The sequence below is a fragment of the Schistocerca cancellata genome, chromosome 1, assembly GCF_023864275.1.
Source record: "Schistocerca cancellata isolate TAMUIC-IGC-003103 chromosome 1, iqSchCanc2.1, whole genome shotgun sequence".
Taxonomy (NCBI): Eukaryota; Metazoa; Arthropoda; class Insecta; order Orthoptera; family Acrididae; genus Schistocerca; species Schistocerca cancellata.
The window spans coordinates 1,090,483,790-1,090,501,247 of record NC_064626.1 but is presented as its reverse complement, the minus strand read 5'-3'; positions in this window follow the sequence as shown (position 1 = coordinate 1,090,501,247).

Below are 17,458 nucleotides of genomic sequence, written 5' to 3'. Positions count from 1 at the left end.
TTGAAAACAAATGTTAGAGGTCTATGGTTGGTGAATATAATGAAATCTGTAGTGTCCAATAATGCCCAAAAGGGTCTGATGGCTTCAAAACTGCCAGTAACTGTGCCATATTCACTCCCCCTTTTTTCTTCACTTAGTTTTCATGAAAATTCAAGGAGCTACCAAGCAGATTTATTGTATTGTAAAACTGCCCTGTAGCCATATGACTTGATAGCTATAAGTGCTAAGGGAACAGGGTGTGCTAAAGGTGTCACATTGACTATACTTTCTTTCACTGCCTTGTAAACCTGTTGCATTTCTGATAACCAAACAGTGTTGTGCTGGCCCTAGGCAATAGTTCCTGTGAGTGCTGCTGTGAAAGGTTCCTGTAATTCTGCTGTCCCTGGGAGATGTTGGTGGCATCCGGTAATGGAGAAATTCTTGATGTTATAACAAAATATCCTAAAAAAGCTGTTTGTTTTTGTTCTTGCACACACTTCCTGTTATTGTTTGGTTATGCCATAATCACTGAGGAGTTGAAAAATGAACTGTATGTTTGCTTGCAGTTTTAGAAAAAATAAATATATCTTATTACAAAACAGAAATATAACCCAAAACATTGTCAATAAATTGTTGGCATGTTTTGACTGCAATTAAGTACAAAAGCTGTATAAACATTTTGAAAAATGCCAAATGGGGTTATAATGGCAGTCTTGGGTATGTTCTATTCTGCTACTAGAGTTTGTGTCTAAGCTCTTGCATAATCCATTATACTAAGAAAATTTGATACTGCTAGAAATCTGTTAAAGTCTTGCAGATCTGACACCAGTTACTTATCAAGTATTATACTTGTGTTTAAAACCCAGAAGTCACCACATGGGCTCCACATTTTATCTTCCTTGGGGAAGCAATGGCAGTGCCCAAGGACTGCAAGAGGATTAAATTGTGCTGTCTCATAGTAGCTTGTCAGATTCCTATTTAGCTGTTGCCAGGTGATTTTGTGGCAGCTTCCACAGGTGTGCAGATACTGGTGGGCCTGGAGTACTCTTGATAAAATTTCTTGTGTTGCGTCTGTTATGGTTCAAACTTTTCTTTCCACCATTTGGCTTGGTGATTGGTGGGATTTGCTGAAGCTGCAGCGTAAAAATGTTTTTTGCTATCGATTACTGTACTTGACTTGCTAGGTGATGTGTCTGGCTGTCTTTAGTGATGTCACCTATTGTTATTGATTGAACAACTGTTCTTGATGTCTAGTAGCAAATTGAAATGAGGTAGGAAATTCACTCTGATACATCTGCTAAAATATATTTCAATTGATACTTCTTGCTAATTCTGAAGTCTAGTTTAGTTTCTCAATGAATTTCCAAATTACTGAGTTGTTCACAGCAGAGAATAGTGGTGGTGTTTGTTGTCTTCATACTCATAGCATCTTGAGTGGAGAGTCAGTATTTCACTGTTTTATCTGTCTATTATCACATTCAGGATCTGTCATTCTGGTTGTACCAGACATTCACATAAATGGCTGTTCACTATGGAGCTGCTGGATGTGACAGCTGTTATCATGATTTTTATAGTGTTGGCACTGTATATAACTTTCCCAGCTGGCTGCAGCTATCTTCAGCTGCTCTAGGAGTTTGAGTACTTACACTGTGCTTAGCATTGTGTTGCCATTGACCAAAATGGTTATGATACCAGAAAAACTGCCATTGATCTGGGTGAGAACTGCTGTTCTTTGTAGGAAAGTCATTTCTGTGACCTCTCAACATCTGTTGGAAACCTCTGATTGTTCTTGTTGTACCATTAAATGTAACTACACAGCATTGTGAGTGTTGTATTGTGTCTCTCCTTTGTTGCAACTCTTCTTGGATATCTGTAGAGCTCTGGCTTTTTAGTGCCATGACTTTTTCTGTTGCTGCTTTTGTTGCCATGGGGACTCTGTAACTGATGGTAGAAGTGAGAATGTTCCCTAAATTTGATCAGTCATTTCTGCCACCCTACCTAAGCTTAATTCCATGTACGAATTTATGCTGATTTTCACTGGTTCTGGCAATTGGCTTGTCCACAACAACTGAAGTTATAAGTCTGGCATTGATGCGTCAGATGCAAGATTTCTTAAGTCCCAGAGATATTATGGAGGGCTTTTTGTTTCCCATGTCTTCATGATACAATAACTATAGAATCTGTTGTTCTGCTGATCTGAAAACCCAATGTATGAAAGCTAATTTTAACCAGTCATAACATTTAGAAGTTGGTGAAGTGACAATGATACGTTCCACCATGGATACAAAGTTTGGATCAATCTGGCTGACACACAGGCAAATTCCATCTTGTTGTTCATTATTCTACTACAGAAAAAATTTCTTACAGTTGTGCAAAAGAAGTTTTCATGGATCTGTGGCTGAAACAGCTGTAAATAGTGATCCACTCATTAGATCAAGCCTATGTCTAATCCACTGCTGATCAACCCGACACAGATAAAACTTAAATTGGCAAGGCTTGTATATTACTGTTTCCTCTTCCTGCTGTCTTTTTTTTAACTGTCTGTAACTTCTTGTCTTCCATTTTCAAGTTGATTTCCATGTGTGCACTTTATGTTGGTGAAACTAGTTTTGTGTTTGTAAAGCCATGGTCACCACAAATGTTATTATTCAGCTACAGCAGTTACTTGATCAAGAATTCACTTGTATAAACTTTTCGTTAAGAAACAAGAGTATTCAATCACAGAAACTATATTCCAGTCAAAACAAAAACTATCAGTAAACAAATCAGAAATGCACACCTACTTTTGCCGCATTGGATCCACCCTGCTGTCAGTGCTACCACACTGATTCCTCATGTGACACATTTGTAGGAGTAATTACACTAACAAAAGAAAACACTTGCATGGATTTTACACTGGAAATGATCACTTTTATCATGCCACATGGATGCAATACAAACATACATTAACGCGGGGAAAAGAACACTCCTTTTCTCCAAAGAACCTCATTTGCATAGAGAGGGTTTCAGTGTCCTGTCGACTATCAAATTGTCACTACCACATAGCCCCCTACCCCCTGAAGTGTGGTGCACCAGGTATGGTGGGGTACATAAACTTCACCTCTCGACCTGCCCGAGTGCAGATGGTGCAGTTGTGGGTGCTGCTCAAAGATTCCGCTGATGCATTAGGTGTGGTGGAGTTCTGGTGGGTCACCGCTGTCTGGCTCTGCAATGGGTGTGGGTTTGTTGCAAGGTGTGTCTAACATTGTCTGTGAGATTGCAGTCGGTGCTGTCATTGTCCAAGCAGGTTTTACCTGCTCAATGGAAACCTTGGCCGGCTTTCCCTGAGGAGGATATCCATTGTGTGTGTGTGTGTGTGTGTGTGTGTCCTGTCCTAGCACTTGGTATGGTCCAGTGTATGATGGCTGTAAAGCATGACATACCAGGTCTGTGCTGAGCATGTTGTGAGAACAAGTATCGAGGGACTTGTGTATGAACACTGGGTGGGTACCATGCTGAGACATTGGGGCTGCACATAGCATCTCTGCCTGTTTCCTCATATGTTGCAAGAGGTGGGGTAGTTGTGTCTCAACTGGGAGAGGAACTGGTGTAAGCAATTCCACTGGAACACATAGTGGTTCTCCATATACCAACTCTGCCAAGGAACAACTGATGTCTGTTTTTAATGTGGTCCATAATCCCAGCAAAACCAATGGCAATGCTTGAGTCCATGAGTCCTCGTGGCACATCAGGGCAGCCTTTAAACTCCAGTGCCACCTTTCCACCAAACCGTTGCTGGCCGGATGGTAGCTAGTTGTCTGGTTTTGTTGGAAGCCACAAGGCTTTGACAGTTGTTGGAACAGTGTCGACTCAAATTGGTGTTCTTTGTCGGTGGTAATGAAAAATGGACACCCAAAATGAGCTTCCCAAGTTTCCAAGAATGCCCGAGCAGTAGTCGCTGCAGAAATGTCCCTGATTGGTCTAGCCTCTGCCCACCGTGTGCAATGATCCACTGCTGTAAACAAGTATCTGTAATCTTCTGAAGGAGGGAGAGGTCTGACCAAGTCAATGTGTACATGGCCAAAACCTGCTGTTGGAGTTGGGAATTGTCCTACTGGAGCATGAACATGGTGTCCCACTTTGTTACATTGACACTGATAGCAGCTGCAGGCCCCACCCCCATGTATCTTTCTTGATTGAAGGCCACACAAAACAGTCCGTCACTAACTGCACTGAGGCATTGGTTCCTGGATGTGCCAGGTTGTGAATGCTGTCGAATACCTTTCATTGGAACTGGGGAACGATGTATGGGCTTGGTCTAACTGTAGAGATGTCGCACCATACCTTAACAGGGCTGCAGGTGGCGTCCACAAGTTGCAAACGTAGGCCAGTGGATGAGTCCACCAACAAGGACTGCAGCTGCGCATCTGGAGCCTGAGGCCCTGCCAATTCAGAACAATCCAACATTGGACTTATCCCATTAATGCATGAGAAATAGTCTGCCACAATGTTGTCAGTCCCATGGATGTGATGCATGTCTGTCAAAAATTGGCATATAAACTTGATATGGCAGGCCTGGCAGGGGGAACACAAATTGTTGATTTTGTAGAAAGCTGCCACGAGAGGTTTATGGTCAGTGTATATGGTGAACGGCTTGCCCTCAATGAAAGGGTGGAAGTGCGTGATACTTTCATACATTGCAAGGAGTTCCCTGTCATGTGCACTCCAACAAGTTTGACCCCTCTGTAGCTTTTGTGAGAAAAACTTAGCGACTGCCAAATCCCTTCACTCTCTGGTGAAGTGATGCACCTATTGCAACTTGGCTTGCATCCACTACTAGGGCAAGCTGAGCTCCTGGCGCAGGATGTGCAAGCCCCACTGCATTGTGTAGGCTGTTTTGCAGTGTCTTGAAAGCAGAGTTCATCTTGGGTGTCCATGGAAGTGGGTGCTTTCCAATTTTGTTGTGTCCAGCCGAGGCACTGTTCAGTGGCTTCTGGATAGCTGCTGTTCCGGGGAGGTGGCGACGATAGAAATTTATAATTCCTAGGAATTGTTGGAGGTCGTGGTAGGTTTGAGGCTGTGGTAGAGTTAGAGGTGTACAAATTCCCCTTGCAGCCTGCTTGCCCCTAGCTCCTCTGCAACCATTCATGCAGGTCAGCCTGCCTCGACGTACACGCAAGAGTGCGCGTGTACTGAGGCATAGTGGGTAATGCAGCCGACTTGGGCTCCCGCAAGCCTGCCAAGCTTCACGGGACCCGCTGAGCTTGCTGCGCCTGACAACAGGTTGCGCTGTCAAGCTACCGTGACTAGAGTAGCCAGGTAGTTAGCGCGCAGTTCATTTATCGCAACGGTGGGGGCAGCACAATGAATAGGTCGAATTTTAGTGAGATTAAAAAGAATTGACAACTGGCGAATACATGCTGGTAACGAAACAGAGCACAGGTGCCGCATGGGAAACGTTTTAGTGTGTTTATGAGGCCGCTTCAAATAAATCGGTAGGTGTGTCTCAATGCAAACTATGTAAAAAGCTCTTAAGTACTTATTCGGGAACCTCGAGTATGTTACGACATGTGTGCAAATTTGACAAGCAGTTCCCTCACTCCGTAAATATCTTGAAAGATTACAAAGATTTAGTGGCCGAAAAGTGTATCGAAATGTGTGCTAAGGACCTGAGACCATTTAGCAGTATAGAGGGAGAAGGATTTCATGGTAACCCGCAAACGATGTCCAAATCTTTTGTAACGTACTCTATTCCATGCACTGTCCGAAATATTATGTAGACAGTGATATTCCTCTTGATGGTCAAGTGTGCAAAATTTCTTCAAGATCGGAATAAAACTGTAGGTTGGTGTAGAAGTGTGTAAGTAAAGTACCCTCCGCCATGCACTATTCAGAATTTTAAGCAGATAGCGCCCTTCATTCTGCTTTGAATATCAAGTGTGCCAAATTTCATCAAGATCGGAATAAAAACGTACAATTTGTCGAATTCCGTTAGGTAAAGTAACCTCTGCCATGCACCCTACGAAATTTTATGTAGACTGTGACCTTCCTCTTGGTTTCAAGGTATAGTGTGCAAAATTTCATCAAGATTGTATGAAATACAAACACACGGACACAATGAAAACGCACTTCCAGTTTTTCCCAAATTTTCCAATTTTTCGGTCGATTTTCCAAAAAATTTATTTCATAAAAAAGCTTGTCCTGAGAATTACGAACACAGCAAAAAAAAAAAAAGATTAGCCGAATTGGTCCAGCCGTTCTCGAGTTTTACGCTTATCAACGCATTTGGCAATTCATTTTTATTTATATAGATAATAAGCCCGAAATATACGCGTGAAGGAAGAATGTACAAATAAAACCCAATATTTTTTGACCTTATATATATAAAATGTTGGGGTTTGTCTTTTGGTGCTCAGGTAAAATAAAAACTTTTAATTAATGTTCATAATACTACAATGACACGCGCAGACTAAACGGCTGCGTAGCGCAGCTCAGCTGTAATATGGGGCAGGCAAGCAAGTTTCCCGCAGCCCGCCCGGGTTGGGTTCAGCTTGGCCTGGCTGGGAGTGAAGCAGCCTGCCCGTTCTGTTGACAAGGCGCGGCGGCCTGCCCGCCTCGCCACCGGGCAAGCATGGGCGGGTTAAAAGCGGAACATGTACACCACTGGGTAGAGTACGCAGCAACTCCAGCTTCTCTGGCATGGGAAAATGCCAGAAGGTCACCACGGGTTCCCCAAACACACATTTGTCCTTGTTAAGTGTTATTCTGTGAGCACTAAGCCTGCTTCCCACCTCATTCATGTGTTTCTCATGGTCAGAGATGTTCTCAGAAAACACCATATATTGTCTAGATAAGCAAAACAATATGATAGCCCTCTTAGCAAGCTGTCCAGAAACCGTTGCCATGTTTGGGCAACTTTTTTCAGCCCAAATGGCATCACCAAAAATTCAAACAGCCCAAATGGGGTGGTCACTGTAGTCTTTGGTAAGTTCTGCTCTGCCATTGGGATCTGTTTATAAGCCTTACGGCAATCTAAAACACTGAATATGGTAGCCCTGGCCAGTGAATGGGTGAAATCCTGTATATGTGGCACAGGGTATCTGTCTGGAACAGTTTGGGTATTCAAAGCTCGACAATCACTGCACAGGCACCATGACCCATTCTTTTTATGGGCAAGGTGCAGAGCAGAGGACCATGGCTATATAGTTCCTTCTTGTAGCATCTCACTGAAAATGGTCTTGGTTCCCCGCAAGCAATCAGGTGCAAGCCTGCGAACACATGAGGAAACTGGTGGGCCTGGAGTTGTACGGATGTGGTGCACTGTCTCATGCTTCACCCTGTCCTTTCTTGTTCTGTGTTGTGGCTTGGGTGTTGCCTGTATGGTTGAAACAGTGGGAGCCTGTTGTTGTGCCATCAACTGTTTTGATGTCATTTGGGCCTTCTGCAGGTCAGACTCCTTCATCGCTATGGTGTCCTCCCAGGTGGGCGCACTAAGGTTGTCTATTCTAGGGCATGCATGAGAGGTCAGACATCTTTGTATTCCCAGGATGACCCATCCATTGGTAGAATGGATGAGGTGTGACTTCTGTAAATCCATGGACAATGCATGTATTACCAGGAAATCAGCTCCTAGGATAAGTTGGTCAATATCAGCCATAACAAAGGTCCAGTTGCATTTTTCTGGTTGCCCAATGTCCACTGCCAGTGTTTTTTGTGCATATGTGTGGATGACTGAATCATTGACTGCTTTCAAGGTGGTCTCTTCAACACGCTTGTCTGAAGGAAAGAAATTTACAGGCAGAGTGCTGACATCTGAGCCAGTGTCAACCAAAAACATCCATCCCATAGAGCGATTAGGAAAAAAAGTCTTTGTGAAGCTGCGTACCTGACAGCTGTGGGAGAAGTCAATCCACATAATGTAGGCTTGCGCTTAAACATGGGTGTCTTCCTCCCATGTGTCTGTAGGATTAGGAACAGTTGCTTGTCGTCACGGTCGGCTGTGCATAAAGCAGGCCATGGAACACATTTGGGTGCAAGCACGGCACCTTACACTTCGTGGCTTGCATGCCGAAACACTGGTGAAACCAGCAATAACTAGTGCTGTTGTTTATGTGACATGGTAGGTGCGTCAGCTGGCAAGGACGCATGCATGTTTCGGCTGCCACAACATCACGTGGCTCTAAACGCTGCAGCTGGGTGGTCAGTTGATCGATGGCAGCACGGCGGGATCGGAGATCTTCGTTCACATCCTGCGCTCCTCGTGCGGTCATGGTGGCATAAGCTGGTGGTGCTGTGTTGATCGGTTCCAGTGGGAGTCATTAAGCGAGGTGGTTGCGGCGGCAGCCACTGTGGCGTGCAAGTCGAGCAGGGAGTGCATTCTATCGGCCACTTGCAGCAACTCGCCTAATGGATGGCCCTTGTAAGCAATTACGGTTAAGTACACCTGTGAAGGTAACTGTTGTTGCCAGATGTGTACAAGTAATTTGTCTGAGAACACAGAAGGGTCCACCATAGCACATAAATGCCGATAAAAGTCTGAAGGCTACCTGTTACCACATTTCTCATGGTACAGGAGCTGTGTTATCTGCTGATCCACAAGTTTTGTGCAACATGAAATTAATGCCGTCTTGACAGTGGCATAAGCTTGTTGTGATGAGGGTTGCATAATTATATCCAATACCACTGACGAAGCACGTTGGTCTAGGTTGCATATCACTAGCGTAAACTGTTCAAAATCATCGACTGTTTGTTGCTGCATGAAAATGTTCTCCATAGTAGCAAACAAAATTTCCGAACTTTTGGGAACAAAAGGCGGGGGCTGAATTTGTAATCGCGATGTGGGTGGGCCGAAAGAGCCAGTGAACAGAAAGTCTGAAACTCGTGGGAACGACACCGATGCGGGTGATGAAAATGCGAGTATATTTGGTTTGACATTGGCATGTCCTGCAGGCTGTTTGTGTGAGGCAATATTCTGTGGCGGCGGCACGGGAACCAATGGTACACACGGCGTGGTTGGAAATGTAACGTCGTGGATGAACACGGTATGAGGTGTAGGAATCCATGGCACTGTGAACTGAGGTGTTTGCTGCATCATGTCAAGCTCATTCTTGATATTCTGGATGACACCATCAATGTTGCAGAAGAGATTCTGTGCAGACAACATGTCGATACGAGAAGGCATGGAAACTGTGTAAAGAAACTTGTCTACTGCCACACCACTGTAGTTCCGGGATCACCACTTATGTACGAGTAATTACACTACATAAAAGAAAATGCATGCATGAATTTTACACTGGAATTGATCACTTTTATTATGTCGCATGAACACAATACAAACATACATTAACGCGGTAAAAAGAACACTCCTTTTCTCCAAAGAACCTCATTCGCAAAGAGAGTGTTTAAGTGTCCTGTCAACTATCAACTTGTCACTCCTACACATTTTTCACAATTGCTTTGATACATTCACCTCCTTTTACTTGCTGATCAACATAAATATCTAAAAACACCTAGAAAATATGATCACATTATGCACTTTAAGACTTGTTTTTTCTTTTTTTTTTTTAGAAGTTCATGTCATATCCAATCAGGTGATTGAGACATAGGTGAGTCCTCAGTATAAAGCTACTTTCTAATTGTAAGTATACAGTCATAAATTCTTCTATACTGTAATAATATTTACTTGCTAGGTTCTTTTTAAATGATGTCCAAATTCTTCTGGTTCATAACTTTTTAAATTTTTCACAGCCTTTATTTCCCAACATCATACCCATATAGTAAGGTGTCTTCTCCAGCAGTTTTAGTTTATGAGTTGGTAACTTATACCAATATTTGTTTCTTGTTTCATAATCATGCTTAAACAGATTATCCTCAAAAAGTTGTGGATTTTGTTTAGAAAACTTAATTTTCTCATAGCTATAGAGGTCAGGAACAGTCATAAGATCAAGGGCCTTGAACAGAAGTCTGCACAATTGTCTTTTTTCTGCACCTGCCCTGGTTCTAATGATTTTTTTCTGTAGCTTAAAGACTCTCTGTAAGTTTGTTTACTCTGATCCCAAAAAAATATACCATATCTAATCACAGACATAAAATATGCATGATATACAACTTTTTTGACTGGTGTTCCTGTTACACTGCTTATAACATTCATTGCAAAATTAGACATTTAGATGATCACACATGGCATCTACATGATCTGTCCATGATAAATTCTTGTTCAGCATTACATCGAGAATTTGGTACAGTTTGTGGTGGAAAGGTGATTGTCCTCATATGGTATTTCTAGTATATCCTATACAGCTTTTTTGTGGTAAAGTGAATGGTTTGTGTCTTTGTTAGATCTAATTTCAGACCATTATTTCTCACCCAGGCTTCAATTTCAGCCTGAGATTGCTGAAGATGACTAATTAAATTTTCACTTTTCTTGCAACAGACTATTGCTGTAGTGTCATCCGCATAAAGAATAGTGTCTGAATTTATGTTAGTCAGCAGGTCATTTATATAATACAAGAACAATATTAGCCCAAGGATAGATCCTTGTGGCACACCTTGTTCTGTCTCTTTCCAGCTTGAGAAGAATCTCTTACCAGTTTCTTCTATCACTATTATTTGTTTCTTGTTTATTAGGTAAGATGGCATCCATCTCAGTGAATTTTCACTAAAACCATATGCTTGTATCTTGCAAAGTAATAGTTTGTGATCTACTTGTCAAAGGCTTTACATAGGTCACAAAAGATGTCCGATACATTAATATTTTTATCTAGACTACTACTAATTCATAGGTCACAAAAGATGTCCGATACATTAATATTTTTATCTAGACTACTACTAATTTTTGTAATAAGTTCATTAATGGCTTGCACAGTGCAGTGTCCTCTTTGGAAACGATGCTGATTGTTCTGTATAATATTATGCAAATTATTATAGTTAACTATTTAGTAACATGCAGCTCTTTCAAATATTTTGGAAAATATTGATAACAATGATATTGGTCGATAATTACTCACTTCATCATGTCTGCCTTTTTTGTAAACGGGTCATATTTCAGCATACTTCAGTCTATTGAGAAAACATCCTTCCTCAAAAGTTCATTCATTATAAGGGACAGAGGATGTGCAATACTATGGGTGACTGTCTTTATATTTTTGTAGGAATTTCATCCCAATCTACAGAATTTAAATTCTTCAAGGACTTTGTGATTTCAGCTACTTCAGAGTAGGATACATGGCTGAATTCAAATTCAGTTGATTTACATAAACTGGAAACAGGGTACATGTTTGACGGTGAAAGTTCATCAGTTTTACGTGGATTTATGAAGTGGCTGTTAAACACTTCACAGATTCGTGTAGGATCCCAAAAAGTCTCACCTTCAATCACCAGTTCAAGTTTCTGTTGCCTGTTTTTTTTTTTTTTTTATACCTATTTCATTCTTTACAATGGTCCATATTGCTTTAGACTTACTTTTAGCATTTGAAATGTAATTATCATTCACCAATTTTTTGGCTTGTCTGACAGCTTTATCAAAGATTTTCTTATATTGCCTTACATAATTTAAGAATTCTGGGTCTCGATTGACTTTCACCTCCATATGAAGTTCTCTTTTCCTCATGCTTGAAATCTGAATACCCCTTGTTATCCATGAACCCTTCTTCAGTGTGTCAGTTTTTATAGTTATAAAAGGAAAGCATTCATTGAACACCATCAAGAAGGCCTACAGAAAGTTACTGAAATTTTCATTTACTGAGGACTTAGCAGTAAATAGCCATGAAATGAGTCTGATTTTATTGACAAACATTTCTATATTTTCTTGCCTAAAATTTCTGATTTTCTTTTTTATGTGCTTTGGGCTAACACAGGGTAATGGCACTAATAGAGCACTGTGGTCTGAGAAACCTAAGCTTACTATACATTTTTCTGTTACTCTGTAGTTTAAGCTACTAGCAATGTTATCTATGCAGGATACCGATGAAGCAGTTACCCTTGTCATTTGTACAAAATTTAGAATAAAACCATGTGTGGACATGAGCTCCTCCATCTTAAAGGCAAATTTGTCATTTTTTCTCACATCTATATTAAAATCAGCATAAACAACAATATTTTTACATAATTTTTCAATTTGAGTTGCTGGAGTAAATTTTCAAGTTTGGCCAGAAAACTGCAGGAGATTGAGTAACCATAAGTACGATATATGCTGAGTACCAGCATGTTACAGCCCTTAAGTTCTACGCAGCAACCCTCAAATGTGTGTTCTTCATTTAAATTATTGAAATTTTGCTTAGTCTGGTATTTTACTGATGAATGCACCAGAATACATGAACCACCATACCCATTGTCTCTACAGAAGATAGCTGCTACTTCATAATCTGTAAGTTTGTTCAATAACTTTATATTTTCATTTCTAAGCCAATGTTCACTTAAGCAAATAACCTTTACAGACCATTTTGTTCTCTCTAGAAATATTTCTAAGTCATGAAGCTCACTGACCAGATTACTTGACAAACCTCCAATATTCAAATGCATAAAAGATTATTATTTGCTATTCTAGATGCGATGTCATCAAAATGATCTACTCTAAACTGGACAGACACAACTTTTCGTAGGTTACTTATCTTAATGTTTTTTTCCTTCCAGTTTCTACTAAAAATCCTTAAGTTGGCATGGTAGTGAAGTTTTTCTCTTGTTATGAGTGGCTCCTATTGATTCTTCTGCTGTTGTTTCTTCTGTTGATGTTGTTGGTTCTTCTGTTGTTGCTTCTTCCCTTGTTGCTTGTTCTTGTGATGATGATAGTCCTGATTTTGGCAATGCTGATGCTGCCACCACTTGTGATAAAGGCTCTGTTGTTGTCTCTGATGATGGTAGTTCTGCTGTTGATGGAGATGATGCTGCTTCTGTAGTTCCTGCCACATCTGATGAGGATTGTCCTGTTTCAGTGTTTCAGTCGATGCTGGTTTTTCTGATGATGGTAGTTCTGCTGTTGATTGAGATGATGTTGCTGCTTCTGTAGTTCCTGCCACATCTGATGAGGATTGTCCTGTTTCAGTGTTTCAGTCGATGCTGGTTTTTCTTCCACTGGTGAGGGCTGTGCTGTATCAGCTGATGAAGGTGGTTTTGTTTCTGATATTGATAGTGGCTTTTTGTTGCTGTTGTTTTTGATGGTTTCACTGCTGTAGTTGGTGGTGGTTGCTGTACTATTATTTGTGGCTGGCATGGTAATCTGGGTTCTGCTGTTGCTGTCAACATCTCCATAATGTTATGGTTAACAAGTCTCTTTCCCTTTCTGTTTAAGTGCATACCATGTTTTGTAAAATGGCCTCTCTCTAGGTAGTTAACAGGTAGAAATTGAGCACTTTCATACATTTTGCATATGTTCTTGAACTGTTTGTTGGCTTTTATGATTTTTTGTTTACACATGGATCATTTATGAGGTCGTGTCTATGTGGAATTCCAATGATGATCATTGTTGTACTCTGAGTGGTAACCAGTATTTCCTTTAAGTTTTCGACAGCACTTGATAATTCAATTTTGTAAACATCATTGGCTCCCCCCACTATCAATGTATTGGGCCTAACACACTCCAGGTTTTGGATATCCTTGATCTGAAAGATGTTACACATACACAGGTGGAAGAAATACAGCTTGGTCATGATGGGAGAGAAGGGCATCAGAATGGAGGTTTTTGAAATAAAGAAGTGAAATGAAGTAAACTTGGACTAATTCTGAGATTATGGAGCACAGAAGGGCTCACCTGAGGTGGAAGTAAAGGACAACTGCCAGTCTAGGTGTTCAAATATAAGAAAGGGAATAGGCAGTTTGAGAGGAGGCAGCTAGGTTTGAGTGACTGGTGGCTGGTCCTGAAGAACAGAGCCAGAGGCAGATGGTGGGAAGCCATTTGCTCTATCTGAAGGCTGAAGTACAAGAAGGAGTCTATATTGTGCTCTGCCCTCCAAGATGCCCCAGAAACCTTACACATAATTTGTTTTCCATTTTCCCTATCAATTGCCTGGGTGAAGAATGTTATTCAGTAGAGTGCTGAAAAGCATACCCCTGATGCTGATTCTGTGGTTCTCACAGATGCATATGCACTGTACAGATGTAAGGAGTGAAGCTGGATAAGTGTAGTAGCTCATGATAAACAATTATAGATCATGAACTACGCCTTATACACAAAACGTATTATGGATATTTAACAGATGTTTCATAAGTACCATTATTATGAAGTTGAAAACATAATTAAATTAGTTTAAATTTAAAAAAAAATTAGTACAGGTTTCAATCCACAGTCTGAGACAGGTATTCATTTACACTGTAGTAGCATTTTTCCATCAAATATTTTTTTACTTCACGCTTGAAATTATTTTTGCCTTTCAATTCTTTAATTTGAAATGGAAGTGCATTTAAAAGCTTTATTCCTAAGTGGCTAAGATGTTTCTGACTTCTAGTTTTTGTTACATAGGGAATGTAGAAGTCTTTACAATGCCTTGTATTGTGATCATGGTAGCTTGAGTTGGTTTGGAGATCACAGTTATTTTTACTGATCATTTCCAGGCATTTAAAAATATATATTGCTGGTATTGTCAGTATCTTTAGTTGTCTGAATAAGGGTCTACAGTGAGTTTGTGGTGGGTTGTGTGCCATGATACGAATAGCTCTTTTTTGCATAATAAAAATGTCATTTAGTCTTGACCTGGTTTTTCCCCAAAAACTTGTGCCATAGCTTGCAACTGATTGGAAATAACTAAAGTACACTGCTCTAATACATTCCTTTCTACATACCTTGGATATTATTCTTAAGGCAAAACATGCTGAGCTAAGTTTCTGAGTAAGATATACACTGTGTTCATTCCAGTTTAAATCTTGATCAATTCGCATTCCTAGAAACTTTGTGGTGCACACTTTTTCCATTTGTTTGCAGTCCAGCATAAGGCACATAGTTTCCCCTTGACACGTGCTTCCATACTGCATAAAGTTTGTTTTCTTTGTATTTAATGTCAGTTTATTTGAATAAAACCATGACTGTCTGTATGAGAGCATTTTTTCTACTCTAGTACACAATGATTCTTTTATATCACTAATTATGATACTCGTGTCATCTGCAAATAGTAGAATTTTGGCTGAGCTGTCTGGAGCCTGTATATCACTGATATAAATTAGAAATAACAATGGACCCAGAATGCTGCCCTGTGGAACACCTATTTCAATTTGTTTTGGTTCAGATATGAGTTTAAAATTGTGAAGATTGTTGGATGACCCCAGCTCAACAACTTGTGACCTGTTTTGCAGATAAGATTCAAACCATTTTTTTAACAGTACCCCTGATGCCTATTGCTTCAAGTTTCCCTAGTAATATTACATGGTTGACAGTATCGAAGGCTTTGGATAAATCTAGATTAGTGCCAACAACCTGTTTATTTGACTCCAAATTTCTTACTATTTCTGTTGTGTAGTCCAATATGGCTGTTTCTGTACTGTGCCCTGCTCGAAAACCATGTTGACTGTTATTTATTAGTTTATGTTTTTCTATATATTTTGTAACCCTGATTTTCATTAATTCCTCAAGTATTTTGGAGAAGGCTGGGAGGAGAGATATAGGTCGGTAATTTTCTATTTTATGTCTGTCACCATTTTTGTATAGAGGTATCACTTTAGAGATTTTTAAGTTTATCCGGAAATATCCCTTCACTAAGGGACAAGTTTGCTATGTGCACTATAGGTTTGACAACACATGAAGCAATTTTCTAAATTATTGATACAGGTACATCATCCAAACCAGAGGACATTTTGGATTTCAAGCATTTAATGACTTTTAGAACTTCATGCTCATCTGTTGGGATTCGCATCATGCTGGTATTTACCATTGGAGTCGTCACTGTTAGTTGTTGCTTAAATTTACTACTTAAAGTAAGGGGAATATTTACAAAATAATTGTTTACATAGTTTGCCATGGCATCTTTTTCTATGGGGATATTTTCATTATTTTTAAGATTGATTTCCTGTTCTTTAGTTTCACCCCCAGTTTCTTTTTTACTATTTTCCACATCATTCTGGACTTGTTACTAGCCTGCCTTATTAATCTATCATTACTTAATAATTTCGATTTTGCTATTACTTTGCGGTAAGTCTTTTTGTATGTCCTCACATACTCAACAAACTGCTGATCATGACATGTTTTTAACTTTAAACTTAGTAATTTCATGGTTTCACTTGACTTTTTAATTCTGGGTGTAATCCAGGTCCCTTTGGATCCAGATGATCTATAACTCAAAAGCTTTTTTGGGAAACACATTTCAAAGTATGTCATAAAAGTGGAAGCAAATGTATTGTAAGCATCATTTGTGTTTGTTTGTGCCAAGACCTCTGTCCAAACTGCATTTTTTAAATTATTTGTGAACTGATTACGATTTTCAGTAGAGAAAAATCGTTTGTACTCCTTTTTATTTTCATCCTCCCTGTAGGTTGCAATGAGATTGAAGGTTAGTGCATTATGATCTGATAATCCTATATTCACATCTATGATAATTAAGAATTGAGGAAAAAATCATTGCTGTTACTGCATCAGGTTCCAGAAACAAATCTAAACAACTTTTTAGTGCAGAGTATGAAGACTTTGAGACATTATTGCTAGAATGGTTCAATCATATGTGTTCATCTAACATACTCTTATGTGGCCCTGTGATTCACTCAAAAGCAAATGAAATTTCCAAAAATATAGGCAGTGAAGACTTCATTTGTTCTGCTGGCTGGCTGTATCAGTTCCAAAAGAGACATTCAATTTCATCTGTATAAATTTGTAGTAAAGCAGATAAAGTAAATGAAGAGTGTGTGAACAGCTAGTTGCTTGAATTCAACCAAGTGAGAGAAAATTATGCCTCTTGTGATGTGTTCAGTATAGATGAAACTGGACTTTTCTACAAAGCTTTTCCAAATCACACTCAGGACATAAAAGGAGATAAATATCATGGTGAAGTGCACAGCAAGCAATGTGCAACTGCTGCCCTTGTATGTAATGCAGACTGCAGCGAGAAGTTTCATCCCTTGGTTATTGGCAAGGCCAAGAAACTATGTTGTTTTAAAAACATAAATACAGATACTTTTCCTTGCATCTGCTCTTACCATAAGAAAGCCTGGATCGATGGCACACCATATTGCACTTGGCTTCTTCATTGCATCAGTCAAATGATAAGCTCAAAATAGTCATGTTCTTCTTACATTGGATATACAGTATTTGAATCTAACCAACATGAAGGTTCAGTTATTTTCCACAAAAAGTGACAAATTGCCTTCAGTCCTTTGACCAAAGCATTATTTCTATCTTGAAGAGAGGTTATTAGTAGCAACTTGTAAGAGCTGCAATTCATGCTGCTGAAAACAATATTGCAAACCCAAACTGGAATATGTTTGGCATTATAAAAGCCATCACAGCAGCCTGGAATTCTGTGTCACATGATATACAGAAGTGCTTTAACATAGCCTGGAGACATAGCAGCAATGCAGATGTCCACAA